Here is a 16305-nt window from a genome sequence, read left to right on the forward strand (position 1 = left end):
CGGTGTGACTTCCGAGGGGGACGGGCATGGCCCGGCGGTGCGGAGCCCCCGAGATCCTATTGTTGCCGGAGGACTTGACCTCGGAGCGATGGGGTCCATGTTAGGGGTGAAGAGTGGGGTCCATCCCACTAAAGTCAACTCCTCTGGGGTCTCTGACCTCACCTGTGAGTCCCCCGCACGAGCCACGAGTTGGGGATTGAGGTCGAGGTGGCTGTTGCAGAGCGAGACCTGGATTCTTGACTGTTTGTGTTTTAGTATCTTGATACTTCACTTTGTTATCCGATGGTATCTTATTTTTCTTTCACAAAGAAATAAAAAGTGCGCACACTCTTCGAGTTGAGGTCCAGCGTAGTTTCTCGTGATGTGGACGGTAATTCCGTGGAGGCCCGGGTGGAATTACACGAGATGGTTTTTTTTTTGTTGTTGTTGGTTTGTTTTAGCGTAAAATGTTGGTGATGGTGATCTCCCTCCCCTTTTCAGCTGCAAGGCCCTCGCTGTAAAGTCAGGCGCGGTGGTGGGATGCAGAAGGAAGGCGGGTGGAAGGGTGCCCGGAATGACGCTGTTTTGAGTCCGCCCAGCCCTGGATGTGAGATTAAAAAATCGGCTCCCGTGACCTCCCTGGTTTTGGGGTGACCCAGACCCGTTCATGGGGTCAGCACCGAGGTGCAGCCCACTGGTCGTGAATGGCAAGGAGGACCCATGGAGGACCCAGGTTTCTCAGCTTGTAGGCCGGGCTCTGTAGCTCAGGGCTCACCTGGTTACTAGTCACCACCTCGGTCATCCGAAGTAGGATGAATGGCCTGAAATGCGGGTCCCCGGCCCCCCGCGGGGCCACGTGAATGACAGTCTCCGGAGGAGAGGCCGGGCAGCCAGGTGTGTGAGGTTCTGCTCTAGGCCCCTTTAGTATTCCAGGTGATTCTCGTTCATTTCAGTTCCGGGGAGACTGCGTTTTTGCTTGTAGATCGTTGAGTTTGGGAGGTAGGGCAGAAGGGGAAGCCCGAGAAACTTAAACAGAATTGAGCATCTCCTACAGTTACTTGTGCAGGTGTTTAGGACACACTTGGTGAGTGAGGTACTGCCCGGCTGGGGGTGTATTCAGAGGGACGTGGAAGGATCTAGTGGGCAGAAGCGGAGGGAGAGGCAGTGAGTCTGCTTCTGGCTCCCGGAGTGGTCCAGGGAAGGTGCCTCCCATCATCCCCCATCCTGGTCGCTCCCAACCACCTGGCTCAGGTTCCAGGGGAGTGAGGGGAGGTGGGTGAGCTTCCTGAGACAAGGGTTGTGAACCAGGAAGGTTTATGTGGAAGGTCCTTGAAGTTTGCCCAGGCCACGAGGAGCGGTACAGGCAGTTTTTCAGTCTGTAGTTCTGGTTAGCACCTCATGTGGCGAAGTGGAATGCTGAGTTACGAAGGAGGTATTCATAGTGCAGCGGGGGAGGGGAGGCACCCAGTGTGCCTTACAGGAGCGTGTCTGCTTAGCCCCTTGGTTTCTCCAGTACCCGCTGGAGCTCCCTCATAGTACGCCATCGGATATTTGTTGAGTAAATGAGTAGTATTGAGATGGGGAAAAGAGCTGTTAAGGTGGTTGGTAACGTTAGTTATTAAAAGCTACTTGATATCTTTCTTGCATTGGAGTGAAGAGCCAGTTTTTAGCTCAAGTAGTTTGTAACTTTGAGTTCAAGAGATTGTTTTTCTAAAGACTGTCATTGGACACTATCCTGTCCCCTAGTTTTTAGATCTTAAATGTGTCTTTAAAAAATGTGCCTTAAATTTTTTAGGTGTTAGTGACTTTTTTAAGGATCACATGTTATTAGATGCAGAGACATTTAGAATAATGGGAAACCATAGATTGGCGGAGAGTTTGTGTGTCATTATTTTTTAAAGGATATTTAAAAAGTATATTTTTAATGATTTCAAAGAGGAAGGGAGAGGGAGAGAGGTAGAAACATCAGTGATGAGAGAGAATCATTGATTGGACTCATCTTGCACATCCCTTACTGAAGATGGAGCCTGCAACCCAGACATGTGCCCTGACCAGAAATTGACCTGGTTCATAGGTCGATGCTCAACACAGTAAGCTGGTGGGGCTGTGTCATTATTAATTGATTACGTGATTGCTGTTAGAAATGTCACATCTGGCCTCAGTTTTTTCATCTGTACATTAAGGGTTCCATTCCTTGATCTCAAGTAGTTTCTTCAGCTTGATTCTCCAAATATTTAATAATTTGTAATTAAGTTGGTGTTCATCTCAAAGGTACATGAGCCTTTTTAACTAAAAAAGGAACATTCTGCTTGGATTCTGCCTTTAAGCTTATGAATTTTAGATGTTGTTCAAAAGTGCTCTGGAAATTGAGTACATGTTGCAAGTATTATGCAGAAACAACATGCTTATGCTGTTGTAATTCACTTAGTGATGAAATCAAACGGATTTCACATAGGGAACTTGATAATTTAGTGTGAAGCCACAAGCATAAGGATGGTTTGGGGGAAGTTTGTGCAAGTTATGTGGCCAGTTTCTTACAGACCACCCAATTTTGTAATGTTCTATGGTGAATTTATATGTAATTTTATAATCAGTGAAATGTTGACCAAAGACAAAGTATCAAACCAAATTTGTATTGACTTGAACTAGGATTCCCAGTAAATCAAGAGGCTACTGAAATTGTTAACATTACTATTTTCAATCTTAATTTTATGATCAATATTGGTATCATACTTTCATCTTCACTTTTGTATCTAGAAATTTAACATACCTTTTAAGTTCACATTTGCATCAGATGTTCAAAATGAAAATTGTTGCAGCATGAGAGTGGGTAAATCAGTAAATCCTGGGTTCAAGCATAGGTTGTGCTCTTAGCTGTGCTGTTACTGGCAAGCCAGGTAAGGCCTTTGAGCTTCAGTTCCCTCCTTAGTAAATGGAAGAATACCAACTTCTCTGTCTCACTGTTGGGGAGGATCAAATGAAATGATGTATATGGAAAGCAATCTAAAAATGTAAGGGTATGATATTAGAATCCTATTGTGGTAGGATCCTCTTTTATTTTCTTGGAAGAGTTGGTTTGTGGAGCAATGGTAAACTTGCTAGGCATTCTCAAGTGCAGATTTTACTAATGTAACTGATACGACAACAAAAGATTTCTGTTTCTGTACTTTGCCTGGAGAAACCTTTCAGCACTTGTATCCCATCTGCCAATAGGAATAGTCACAGTGTTGCAGGAACTTCAGAAAGACCTGGGATGTCTCACATTTGTGCCAAGTTTTGCACTTGGAATAGACTTGCTGGATTTCACCCATTTTGTTATAATGGAGCTGTGGTGGAAGGTGGCAGTCACGGAGTTTAGTACGTTCTGTGTAAAGTTGTAGTGCTGTCTTTTCTAAATGGCAGGTGGCAATGCCACAGGGTAATGAAATAAATATGGTGATCTAAAAAAGCATTAAGCCCTGGCTGGGGTGGTTCAGTTGGTTGGAGTGTTGTCCCGTACACCAAGAGGTGGTGGACTTGGATCCTGGTCAGGGCACATACCCAGGTTTTGGATTTATCCCTAGTCAGGGGCCCATGCAGGAGCAACCGATTGATGTTATTTTTCCTCTCTCTCTTTCTCTCTCTCTCTCTCTCTCTCTCTCAGATTAATAAAATAAATAAATAAAATAAAGCATTAAAAATATCAGCACATTGCAAGTGGTGAAAGTATGTATTGATTTGGGAAACTTGTTTATTTTTTAAGTATATGATTATATATTTATGTGTTTCAAGGTAAAGTATATTTTTCTTGAGTTGTAAAACTTTGAAGCAGTTGCTTAAGGGCAAGGTACCTAGACTTTATAGTTATGCTGACTGTCTATAAGGCGTAAGAAATGAAAAACTATAAGAAAATTGTGAAGTTGGGTTAAATTAAAGCTACAGTATTCTTTTAAAGGTGAAATATCTCATAACTCTTACAAATCGTTGATTTAATGAACAAAGATAAGACATAAACTTACGCTAATGTTCTTACTCTTTCCTTTAGGTATTGTCTTGGTGCTGACCACTACAAATCATCTGGATATGCCCAGGCTTGGGTCTTTTATGTGCCTGTTAGAGTCTTTATCAGCGGTTCTCAACCTGTGGGTCTCGACCCCTTTGGCGGTCAAACAACCCTTTCACAGGGGTCGCCTAAGACCATCCTGCATATCAGATATTTACATTACGGTTCATAACAGTAGCAACATTACAGTTATGAAGTAGCAACAAAAATAATTTTATGGTTGGGTCACAACATGAGGAACTGTATTTAAAGGGCCAGAAGGTTGAGAACCACTGCTTTACATGATGTTTAGACTGATTTCATTATGAGAGATAGTAGCATGTAGCACGCATTCCTGATTTCATTTCTCTGGGTTCTAAATTTAATTTATTGTGTAGCTAATGCTTTTATAATTTAGTTGCAGAAGCGAAATATAAATTCATTCAGTCCTCTGAATTATCCATCGATTGATAATCTGACAAAATGTAAGGAATAATAAGTATATTGATTAATTTTACATTTGGAGAGAATTGGTACAAAGCTAAGGAAAAAGGTTTTGGAAGTGCCATAGGGCAACAGTAACGAATTTTAATTTAATTCTATTTAAATTTCAAATTTTAGAAAGTATTATTTTAGATTATAAAAGCTACAGAACATATTCAGTATGGAAATTTAAAAAAAAAAACTACGAAAAACAAGACTTGAGATAACCCAGGAGAATTAAAAAAGTAGAGGTAATCCATAATCCCACTTAGATGTAATAACTTGGTAATTCTTTTTTCTCTCTTATATATTATCTACTGAAATACTTACACAACAACTTTCCATGTCAAATTGATGTTCCCATAATGGGTATTTAGTGTTCTGTGGTATGGATGCATCATAGTTTATAGCAGTTCCCTGTTAATGGACATTTTCAATTTTGTTTTCTTCAGATAGTGCTGTGATGAACTGGTTTGGACTTTTTCTTATACAATTATGCTATTTCCTTAGGCTAAATATTTAAAGTGGGCTTATCTGGTCAAAAAGTATTTTAAATTTGAATATACTCAAGGTACTGTATTGATAGATGTTTATTTTAAAGATCCACCAACAGTGTACTAGTGTCCAACTCCACATGTTCTTGATAGTGATTTATTATCTTTTAGCTTGGTGGTGGGACCTTAAAATAGTTTGTTCTTTTGTTCGACATCAGGTTTTAGCCTTTAGAGCTTAACTCTGTGGAAGGGGCAGGTAAAAATGAAAGTGACAAGGAGTACTTCAGTGGTCTCTAAACTTTTTGATTGTTCATCCCAACAGTAAAAAAATTTTTTTGAGCATTAATCCTTAGTCTTTAAGTACTTATTTAATTGACAAACAATAAGTATAGTAACTGGTTAGTGTACCTTATAAAATATACCCCTCCCGCCAAAAAAATTAACAAGGGTGAGAATTAAAAATAAAGCTAAAAAAATATTTTTCTCCTTTACTCCAGTGGAGCTTCTTGGGTACTCCTTGAGGTATATTATACTCTGCTGTGGTTATCACAGCTTTAGACTCTTACGATATGTTGTTGGGCTTTTATGGATGATTTTTTGGGGGGCATTTCCACTAGCTCTGCAGATGGTCCAGCCTGGTTGGATTCTGATACTCTGCTTTAAAGTGTCCCATGCTGTGGAGAGTCATGTCTACAATAAGGGCCAACATATAAACCTTGCTCATAAAGCATCAGTTTGATATCTTTTTTCATTGTGGAGGTGACTGAATTTAGAAAAGGGCAAATAATAGGGTAGGAAACATTCTGAGTAAGTGTATTTCTCTTAAATGTGAAGAGCTGATATCGTGTAGAGTGTATTTTATTTTTTTAGAGAGAGAGGAGAGCAACATTGATATGTTGTTCCCCTTGTTTATGCATTCATTAGTTGCTTCTTGTATGTGCCCTGACCGGGGATGGAACCCGTAACCTTGGCATATTGGGATGATTCTAACCAAGGGAGAGGGATAGAGAGTTAGAAACATCGATCAGCTGCCTCCTGCACCCCCCCTACTGGGGATGTGCCCGCAACCAAGGTACATGCCTTTGACCAGAATCGAACCTGGGACCCTTCAGTTCGAAGGTTAATGCTCTATCCACTGAGCCAAACCGATTAGGGCTAGAGTGTATTTTAAAATGTCCATGCTTTATGGAAAGCAGTTCAGTTATAACATATCCTTATTTTCTAAGAGCTTAAGTGTTAGAGACTGAGTAAAGGGGTGAATAATTGCTACTTGCTTTCCTTTGCTTGCAAAGTACCACAATTAACCTGTCACTCTAATTCCATTTGGAAGAGCCTGAGCCTTTAACTTTTAAAAAATGCTTTCTCAGGCCAAACTTTCCATGATGAATCTTAGATTAAAAGGTAACTTTTTTCTTAAGTTTGAATAAATGCTTTTGATTTGCCCCACCTCCCCCTGTAAGTTATGGATGGCATCAGGAAATGGTGCTTTTGCACTAGAAAAATGTCTCCCTTTCTTCTCCCATCTTGGGGAACTTAATTTCAGTTATTTCTTATGGGTCATTGTCAGAGAAAGATATTATTGAAAAGAGCAACTCGAATGATTATTTTTTGCCAGTTAAAGAAATGAGATACTGTAATTTATACTGAAGATGATTGCTATATACAATGCTTTGGAAAAAAGTCCAGATATCCCTTTTTACTTTAAATAGCATGATTTATAAGGTTTTTTTTCACATCTTTTTAGAACTTCATGAAGATTTGAGATGTTATGACTCCTTTGGGGGCCACATGCCTAATGTTTGACATCTTATTTAAAGAGGTAGATTGTAAACCCTGCAGAAATAGGTACTGATGGCTGTTCTCCACTTCCCAGCACTTATTATACTGTCTAGTATAGAGTAAGTTATCAATGTGGATGGACTATTTCATATTTGTTTATATCAGTAAATAAGTTACAGCATTGTAAAACCAACGCTCACCATTTTTTGTAGATTGTTCCTTCATCTGATATGCACAGAAAATGTTTTTGTGGGAGAGGTCATTAAGTTTACATTAGCCTTTCAGGTATCATTTTACTTTCTGTTAATGATACTTTCAGGGTGACAAAAAAATTAGTCTTGATATAATAATTACTTTTACTGTGTGTGTCCCTCCTACTGGCAAGGCTGTGTATATATGTGTGTGTATTATTTATGTAATAGACTGCTCTTTAAAAGAAACATACTCATTAGTCTTTGGGTATATAATGATTCTTGAAACATGGACACCAGTTTGCCGTGGGGTGAATGAATGAAAAGGAGCAAGTATGATTTCTTTCACTTGTCTTATTCTCTCCAGTTCCCTGTACACATGGTTTTGGCTTACTGTGAAAATACTGAAGAGAATTAGTCTTTCAAAGAACTAGTATGTTAATTTCCTTTTTGTTTTGCTGTACTTAAAATCCTGTTTAGTAAGTGAAGTAATACTTTTATATATAAGAGGGACCTTGGAAAGACAGGAATGGAAATATTAATAATGATAAATTTCTGGCTGGTGGAATAGTGTGACTGTTTTCTTGCTTCATATTCCTTCCTCTGTAAAATCAATAAATAAAAATATTAAAATATACAATTGAATCCCTTTTGTACTCCTCAAATCTTATTTACATTATCCAGAAGTTATTTATGTTTCTTAGCTCATGCTCTTATATTCTTCCTATAAATAATCTGTGTGTATTTAAAATGTAGTATTACTGTGTTTCAAATATATATGGCACCTTAGTACAGTGATTTTCAACCAGTGCGCCACAAGAAATTTTAAAACATGCAATATCTGACTATTTAGTTAGGTACACTGACCTCTTTCCCCTTAGACTGTCAAATAAAAAGTGACAACTGTCAACGCAACAATAGCCACCCAGTGTGAATGAACGTTTTTATTGATTTTAGAGAGAGGAAGGGAGAGGGATAGAGAGATAGAAACATCAATGATGAGAAACACCGATTGGCTGCTCCCTTGCCCCGCATGCCCCCTTACTGGGCGTTCAGCCAGCAACTCCGGCATGTGCCCTGACTTGGAATCAGACAAGCAGCCTCTTGGTTCATGGGTTGATGCTCAACCACTGAGCCACACTGGCTGGGCCATATTTTACCTTTTAAAGTTATGATATAAAATGGCCATATAGAAGAGTGCATAAAACAAATGTGCTGTGTAGCTTAATGAATTTTAAAAATAAAGTGGAGAGCTTTTTTGGTATGTCATACCTGTGTCTATCAGAAGGGAAGGAGTTGATGGAGGACTAAAATTTTTGAACAGTTTTGAGGAATCTCAGAATACCGTATCTCCATCTTGGCTATGCCTTCATCTTACTATCTCTTTGGGCAAGTTGTTTAGTTTATTTTGGTATCAGATTTTTCTATAGAAAAGGATAATACCTAATCTTTGCAGGGCGATTAGGTGCAATTCAGGTAAAAATTATAGGAACATAGAATAGTATTACTACCAGGTGGGTCTTTAGGCCATTGAATTTAGGTCTTTTACCTTATAGAGCAGAATTATGATATAGAAAGGTAAAATGATTTGTCCAAAGACACACAGCTGATGATTATTAACATCATTCATTTGTATCAGCTTAAAACTTCCTGAGGCTTACATAAATATGCCAGGCACTTTTCTAAATGATTTACATGTATTAACTCATTTAATTGTCTGGGATTATTCTCAGAGGTAGCTATAATTATTCCAATGTTACTGATGTGGAAATTTTGGCAAAATGAGGTTAAATAACTTGCCTAGGTATTTGAGTTCTTGAATCTGAACTTTAAAAAAACACACACATTTTTATTGATTTCAGAGAGAGGAGGGGAGAGGGAGAGAGATTGAAACATCAGTGATGAGAGAGAATCATTGATTGGCTGCCTCCTGTAAGCCCCTTACTGGGGATCAAGCCCACACACAACCTGGGCATGTGCCCTTGACTGGAATCGAACCCGGGACCCTTCAGTCTGCAGGCTGACACTCTACCCATTGAGCCAAAATGAATGACTTGAACCTGAACTTTTAACTATTTTACTATAATGCCTAATTAAGTAAAAGCACTTAATGATTTTAGACAAATGTTAAAAAGGTTTTGTGAAGTAAAATTTTGGCTTTTTGAAGCCAAATTAGGAGAGTAACCTCATTTGTTGTGACCATCATGGTTCTGGGAAAGATTTATGTTAATATTTACTGCTTGGGTTTTATTCCCTTGACAAAGCTCTAGGTAGTTTTCTCTAAAATATATTTTTAATCCTAAGGGAATTTATGACTATTTTACAACTGTTGTTTAGATTTCTAGGCAAAATGTTAATAGAAGGGAGTTTTCAAACCTGGAAGCAGATCTAACAAGGGTTAATGTTCCTGCTTTGGTTGCTTAAGTAGCATCTGGTCCTTGTTTTCAGACCAATAATTAAGATTCTATGGTCTAAAAATTTTTTCAAACTAAGGTATAATTTATATACAGTGAAACTCTTTGAGTACAGTTCTGAAAGTTTTGGAAACATCATATTTTTTCTTCTGAGAGAGAGGGAGAGGAAGCAGGGAGGAAGAGGGAGGGAAGAGGGGGGGAAGAGAGGGGAGGGAAGAGGGGGGGAAGGTAGGGGGGAAGGGGAGGAAGAGAAGAAGAGGGAGAGGGAGAAACAGAAACATTGATTTATTGTTCCATTCATTTATACATTCTTTGGTTAATTCTTGTATGTGCCCTGACTGGGAATCAAACTTGCAACCTTGGCTTCTCAGAATGATGTTCTAACTAACTAAGCTATCCAGCCAGGGGAGAAACTGCTACGATCAAGATGTAGAATAGTTTTATCACCTCAAGAAAATTTCTCCCTGACCCTTTGGAGTCAGCCCCTTCTACTGCCCTCAGTGTCTGATAACTGCTTATCTGTCTTGTTACTATAATTTTGTCTTTTCCAGAATTTCATATAAATGGAATCATGTACTATGTAGCGTTTTGACTCTGGCTTCTTTTCTTTAACATAATACAATTTGAGATATCTGTATTTTGGGTGTCAGTTACTACTTTTTATTGCTACGTAGTATTCCTATAGGATGTACCACAGTTTGTTTATTCACTCTTCAAGCTCATTTGAGTTGTTTTCCAGTTTTTGATAACTACAAATAAGGTGCTATAAGAAGCATGCATTCACACATGCAGACACACGCGTGTATGTGACCATGTGTGTGTTTTTTGTTTTGTTTTCTTGTTTCACCTGAGGATATTTTTTTCATTGATTTTTTTTTTAAATATGTTTTTATGATTTCAGAGAGAGGGCGGGAGAGGGAGAAATAGAAGCATCAATGATGAGAGAGAATTATCAATCAGTTGCCTCCTGCATGGTCTCCATTGAGGATTGAGCTGGCAACTCGGGCATGTGACCTGACCCATAATCAAACCATGACCTCCTAGTCCATTGATTTTTTTTTAAAGATAGTAGGAGCGGTGGAAAGAGCGAGATAGATTGATTGCCTCCCAAACTCACCCACACTGGAGCTGGGGAATTGAACCTGCAATCCAGGTATGTTCCCTTGATTGGGAATCGAACCCCAGACCCTTGGGTGTGTTGGCCGATGCTCTGACCACTGAACCACCATTGCCAGGGCCCATGGATTTTTTTTCTTAATGGTTCTAAAAAAAAAGAAAATATGATGCCTTGACCTGGAAAAGCTTGTAGTTTTCACAGGTCATTGTAAATTGCTTAGTAAACTTCACCCCCCCAAAAAGTCCACTCTGGAATGGGAATAATTTGTTATGTAAATAATCTTACACTAAATCATTAAACTTTTTAAAATTTAGGCACACATACTTAGTGGATAAATTTAGTTATAAAACATTAGTGCATAATTTCATACTATGTTTTTAGTAGCTTTTGAATTGTGAATTCTTGACTTTTTTCTTTTAAGTAGCAGCATTAGGTTATGTAATTAGTTATGAAAAGTCTATAAGTAAAACATGTTTATTAGCACTACAGAGTTTCCTGTTCCTTTCCTCCCCTCCCCCAAGATGCCTGGAAATATTAACATTGGTAGCCAGAGTTTCATGTGAACAAGACGTAAGACATGTTTTGTGGTTTATGGTTGATTAGGTACTTGAACTAAATTATCCTCTATTCCAATGCAATGAGTTTTCTTTTTCTAGCAATGTAAGGCCGAAAGAAAGAAATGGGACCTTTTTCTTTGGAAAAGAGATTGCAGGCAGTTTTTGCAAGTTAAAGTTTTGAGGTTCTAATTCTGACCCTGCAGCAAACTACAGAGACTATGGTGGTTTGACATGTTCGAGAATAGTATGTGTGTTTGTATTTCTTTGGCTTAGTCTAGAGTCGTAGTTTAAGCTCTTCAGATTTAAATGTCTTTTATGATTTAGATATTTGGTGTACAGAACATTATTTCAACAATGTACATTTCTTCTGAGTTAAAATATTCAGAGAAGTGAATATTGCTTAGAACAAAGAGATATTATACTTCAAATGTGGTGATTTGGTAAGTGGAAATCTAATTTGTAGACTGTTATGTGTCTAGCTATTTTACATGCAAATATTGACCTGAAGATCCCCTATTTTGATAGAAATGGGGATTGCAAATTAACAGTTGGTCTCCTGTATGTGGCTACTTGAAATGGACAAGCTTTAGGCTCTTTTCCTGAGACTACAGTGTTGGTGACATAAGTCTAGAATTCCAGAATAGAGTTACCAAAATAAACCCTGGGAATATGGAGGTAGCAACTATGGGACCTGTGTTACAAATAAATTTTTAATTAGCTCTATTAGTTGCACACTTTATTTTCACTGCTACCTTGTGAAGCAGTAAGGGCAGGCCATATTATCACTCTCACTTTACAGGTGAATAAATTGTGTTTCATAGCTGTCAGTCTTGTCTGAGGTTGCACTGCTTGTGAATAGCTGAACTAGAACTTGAACCCAGATCTTCTGATGTCAAGGATAGAAGCTCTTTCCTATTGCAGTTTAGTATGGTGATTAAGAGCTCATGCTTAGTCCAGCCAGTGTCACTCAGTGGTTGAGCATCGACCCGTAAACCAGGAGGATACGGTTTGATTCCTGGTCGGGGCACATGCCCAGATTGCTGGCTCCATTCCCAGTAGGGGGTGTGCAGAAGGCAGCCAATCGATGATTCTCTCTCATCACTGATTTCTCTCTCCCTCCCTCTCTCTGAAATAAATAAAAACATATATTTTTTAAAAAACCCTGGTTGGTTTGGCTCAGCAGTTAGTGTGTTGGCCCTCGGACTGAAGGTTTACGGGTTCGATTCCAGTCAAGGGCACGAATCTTGGTTGCAGGTTGGATCACCAGCCCTGATTGGGGCATGTGTGGGAGGCAACCAGTCGATGTGTCTCTCCCACATCTATCTCTCCTCCCTTCCATTCTCTCTAAAAATCAATGGAGAAAAAAATGTCCTTGAGTGAGGATTAACAACAACAACAAAAAGTGTTTAGGCTTGGGTTTGAATGGTGGCTCCACCACTAGTATGATACCTACCTGTGATCTTAGGCAAATTGTTGAATTTCTCTGTGCCTCAGATTTCTCAGCTTTAAAATGGGGATAACAATATCTACCTCTTGGGGCTTTTGTGGGGATTCACCAAGTGCTTATCATAGTAGCTAGGCTAGCCATTAGTCAACACTCCATGTACTAGTATACTAGTTGCAGTTTTTGCTACTGTTACTGGAGTGATAACAACACAGTAGCAACACTTGCCTCTTCCCACAGGGGTTAGTGTTAGAGTTGAAATAAGGTAAATGCGAGGGGATTTGGATTTTGGCAGAAAGATGGCAAGTGTTTGTGCGCGCGTGCATGCATGTGTGTGTGTGCGTGCGTGTGGGTGTCTGTTGCTTTTAAACATGTAAGCAATTGGACATCTAAGTACAAATATGTTAGACAGTTGGAGCTTTTAGGGCAAGGCAGAGAAAGGAGGATCAGTGCTGGAGGTAAATTTTTAAATCGCCATCACAGATGGTGTATGGGAGACTTACTCTGTACCAAGATTTAAACAACACCAGGTTGTTGCTGTCTCTTACATATGGTTCTTAGAGCTATTTGTTACATAAGCAGTAAGAAGCTTATACATTTTCCATTTTTAGTGGTTACACAGAATAATAGAGAAACTTACCAGCGCATATCTTATAAGTAATGGAGATTCATAGATTATTGAATACTTCTTGAGCTCTTTTTTACCATGTGTATAACTCTTAAGAGTTGGGGAATTCTGAATTACAAATTAGAGGATTATGCCATTTGGTGCTTGGATCTTGTGTGTGGATAAGGTATTCTTGGCATTCTAAATTAAATGCAACTTGTTTGAATTTACTTGTTAGGTAATACCTTCCCTTTAATATAATAGCTGCTCAGTATAATTATATATTTTATATATTCAGTGTTTTTGCATACTTACACCTTTTCCTCTTTGGGTATTAAAGCAACTTTAATGCGTTTTTGGTGTATGCTTTAAATTTATACACTAAGAACATACATGAGCATATTTTAATGATGATAGATTTCTTTAACTGTAATCTGTATGTTACTTTTTTAAGTCATTCTATATCCTTCTCCTCTCCAACCTGAAACGCGTTTTCAGCATCTCAAAGTCCAGATTCATCTTGAACATTTGCTCTCCTGTCAGTCTTAAAGTTTATAGGAACAACTTTGGTGTCTTCTAAAGAGAATAATACCACACATGAATACTTATTTTTACTTTGTATACTCTAAGAGCATTATTACTGTCCATTATTTTATTTTATTAGGAGCTTTTCCCCTTCCTGCTCGGTGGAACTACTTTAATTGTACTGCACATGCCCCTTCTCCATTCCCAACAGTGTTTTACCTTCTCAAAACTAAGAGTTGAAAAAATTTTTATTAGTGGGCTCCTCTAAAAAGGTACAGTAGAACATATTTTTCCCTTCAGAGATATTCCATGTAGCTTCAGAGAATTCTTGGATATCTTATGTTTTTGTTAACTTCAAAATTCTTCAATTCATTTACCTGATACAGAAAAGTAACTTTTCCTTCCTTAAGGGCATAATAAAAAGCTTTTAAATGTACATATTAGCATAAACTCTCTACTTAAGCAAAATTATCAGAAGATTTTTACCGGACTTTTTTGGACACTTGAACATAAGAGAATCTTTTAACATGATACTACGTAAAACCCCTTCTTTCACTAAAGCATGTGAGTGGCTTTGATAAACACGTTGAGGGACTCTTTTGAAATGCAGCGTTTTGGCCATCATTTCAACTCTACAGAAAATATGGTTCCATGATAAACTCAACAAAAAGCACATTGGCAGCAGTCCAGAAGCTGACTCACCAAGGAGTAATGATAGACGCTTTGAAGGGAATGGTCTATCCCAGGGTCCTATTTCAAAGCTTCATGCTATGATTACATCAAGTGAAAGGCAGCCAAGAAATCAAGATGAGATCTTGCAGTACCTCCTGGGAATAATGGTAGGAAGACTTCCATACTAGTATGCAACTAAGGTTGGTGGTTTTTTCCCCTTAATCACTCTTGTAAAACTTGGGGATGGGAAACAAGGTGAGGGTTTAGAATAGTGGTTATTTTTGTGGGGCTGCAGTGCTGTTTCCTTGTTGGGCCTGAATGAGAATAGTCTTGTAGTGACTAAGGGTTAACTCAAGAAGCTCAATGCTGTATCAGTTTTCTAGAGCTCAGGGAATATACTTAGCTCAGTAGTAAGCACAAGTATCAAGTTCATGTCAGACACTGTAGCTACTGTTTCCTACTTGAACAAACCAGAAAAACCAAAGCAAGTCCAGAATCAGTTCAATTTTGAAGAACAGACCCTTTGCCTACTCGCATTGCACATTTCAGGAGTAAAAATTATACAAAGGTGGGCCTGGCTTCAGAACTGTGAAATAAGAAGTATTAACTCTGTTTTTGTGGATTAGAGTGATTGCCGTTCCATTTCTAAATTCCATTTCATAGCCTTAAGTTTTCCTAGGTGGCAGATTAATCTTTTATAATCACTACCAAAGATCACTTAATGTTCACTCTGTGTAGAAATAGTTTGCCCTTTTCATATTGTTGAAGGTTGTCTCAGATAAGAAAACACTTGAATAATCTAAAAGTATTTTTCATAGATAAAACTAAGTGAATATGCCACAGGGATGAAGTGACCCATTTTTTTTATTGTACGTTCTATTTCTCAGTAAAAGTTGTTGAACATGATAGTCCTTTCCTATTGAATATCGTGGGAGATGCTTTTAGCTATTTGCTATAGTCTTTCAAGCATAATATTTAGGAATGAAAAGTTAGTTTTCAAAGTGCTGTCATTTAATATGAGCTTTCTCCAGAATGTGCCTCTCAAAAGTTAAAAGTGTATTTCTTTAAAAAAAATATTTAATTTCAGAGAGAGAGAAATATCAATGATGAGAGAACATCATCTGATTGCCTTGCACACCCCTTACTGGGGATTGAGACTGCAACCTGAGTATGTAATCTGACTGGGAATTGAGCTTCCATGGCCTCCTGGTGCATGGGGCAATGCTCAACAAGAAATTAGTGGAAAGTGAGCCTTTTTCTATGTCTTATCGGGTACCCAGGTAGTATTAAATTTAGATCAGTTGTTTGAATTGCATTCTGAGTGTACATGCAGTTATGTAGAACAGAAACAGCTTGCATGGGACTGGAAGTACTGAAAAGATAAAAACTAGTTGGTAGCAAACTGCATCGTTAAACTGAGTGGTGGATCAGCAAGGACTTGTGGTTGCTGGGTTTGATTTGTAACACTCAATTGTTTTGAAATGATTAGCCCTGAAACAAAGTAATTTAAAACTTAGATATGGTAGGAAATTTCAGATTCCTTAAAGAAGAAAAAAGTCTTTTAAAGAAGGACACTTTTCTCCAGAGATATTTAGCTTCTTGTGTGCTGCATGAATCTCAGCCATTGCAATGGTGATTTTATATCCACCAACAAGTTTCATTTTATTCTTTAGTTTCAGATTTGTGCCATTACTGAGTGAGTTTTTAAAATGAGATTGCTCTGTTTCTTGCTAAACTACTCTTTATACACGCCCACTAAATTGACCTATTCCTTTTTCCCCTGTGAGTTTAGAAAAGTCCTGCAATTTTAGGTCAGTGGTTCAGTGCCAGAGGTTAGCTTTTCTTATTTTTTACATTTTGAATGATATCTGGAGGATTATTAATTTCTCATTGTATCCTTAAACCAGATCTTTTTGAACATTAGGAACTCCCCACATGTAATTTATAGTTCTAGCGGAAGGAATAGAGTATTCACTGGGTTTTATTTGTTTTTGAGGTCCTTGCATTTAATTCATGGAATCG

At 38.3% G+C, this 16305-nt stretch overlaps 1 protein-coding gene across 5 annotated transcripts in view; it reads left to right on the forward strand.

Moving 5' to 3' along the window:
• Positions 1-4228: 4228 nt before the first annotated feature.
• Positions 4229-16305, forward strand: part of MTMR3 (myotubularin related protein 3) — a 79535-nt gene continuing 67458 nt past the window's right edge. For 4 of the 5 annotated variants that reach the window (XM_006762072.2, XM_006762073.2, XM_006762074.2 and 1 more), the window contains exons 1-3: positions 4229-4734; positions 6722-6875; positions 6969-7041. The gene's annotated coding sequence lies outside the window, so the exon portion shown is untranslated. The remainder of the gene's footprint in view (positions 4735-6721; positions 6876-6968; positions 7042-16305) is intronic. The other variant, XM_015562886.1, reaches the window with a different exon arrangement.

Source organism: Myotis davidii, unplaced genomic scaffold, assembly GCF_000327345.1.
Source record: "Myotis davidii unplaced genomic scaffold, ASM32734v1 scaffold478, whole genome shotgun sequence".
In the NCBI taxonomy this organism is placed as follows: domain Eukaryota; kingdom Metazoa; phylum Chordata; class Mammalia; order Chiroptera; family Vespertilionidae; genus Myotis; species Myotis davidii.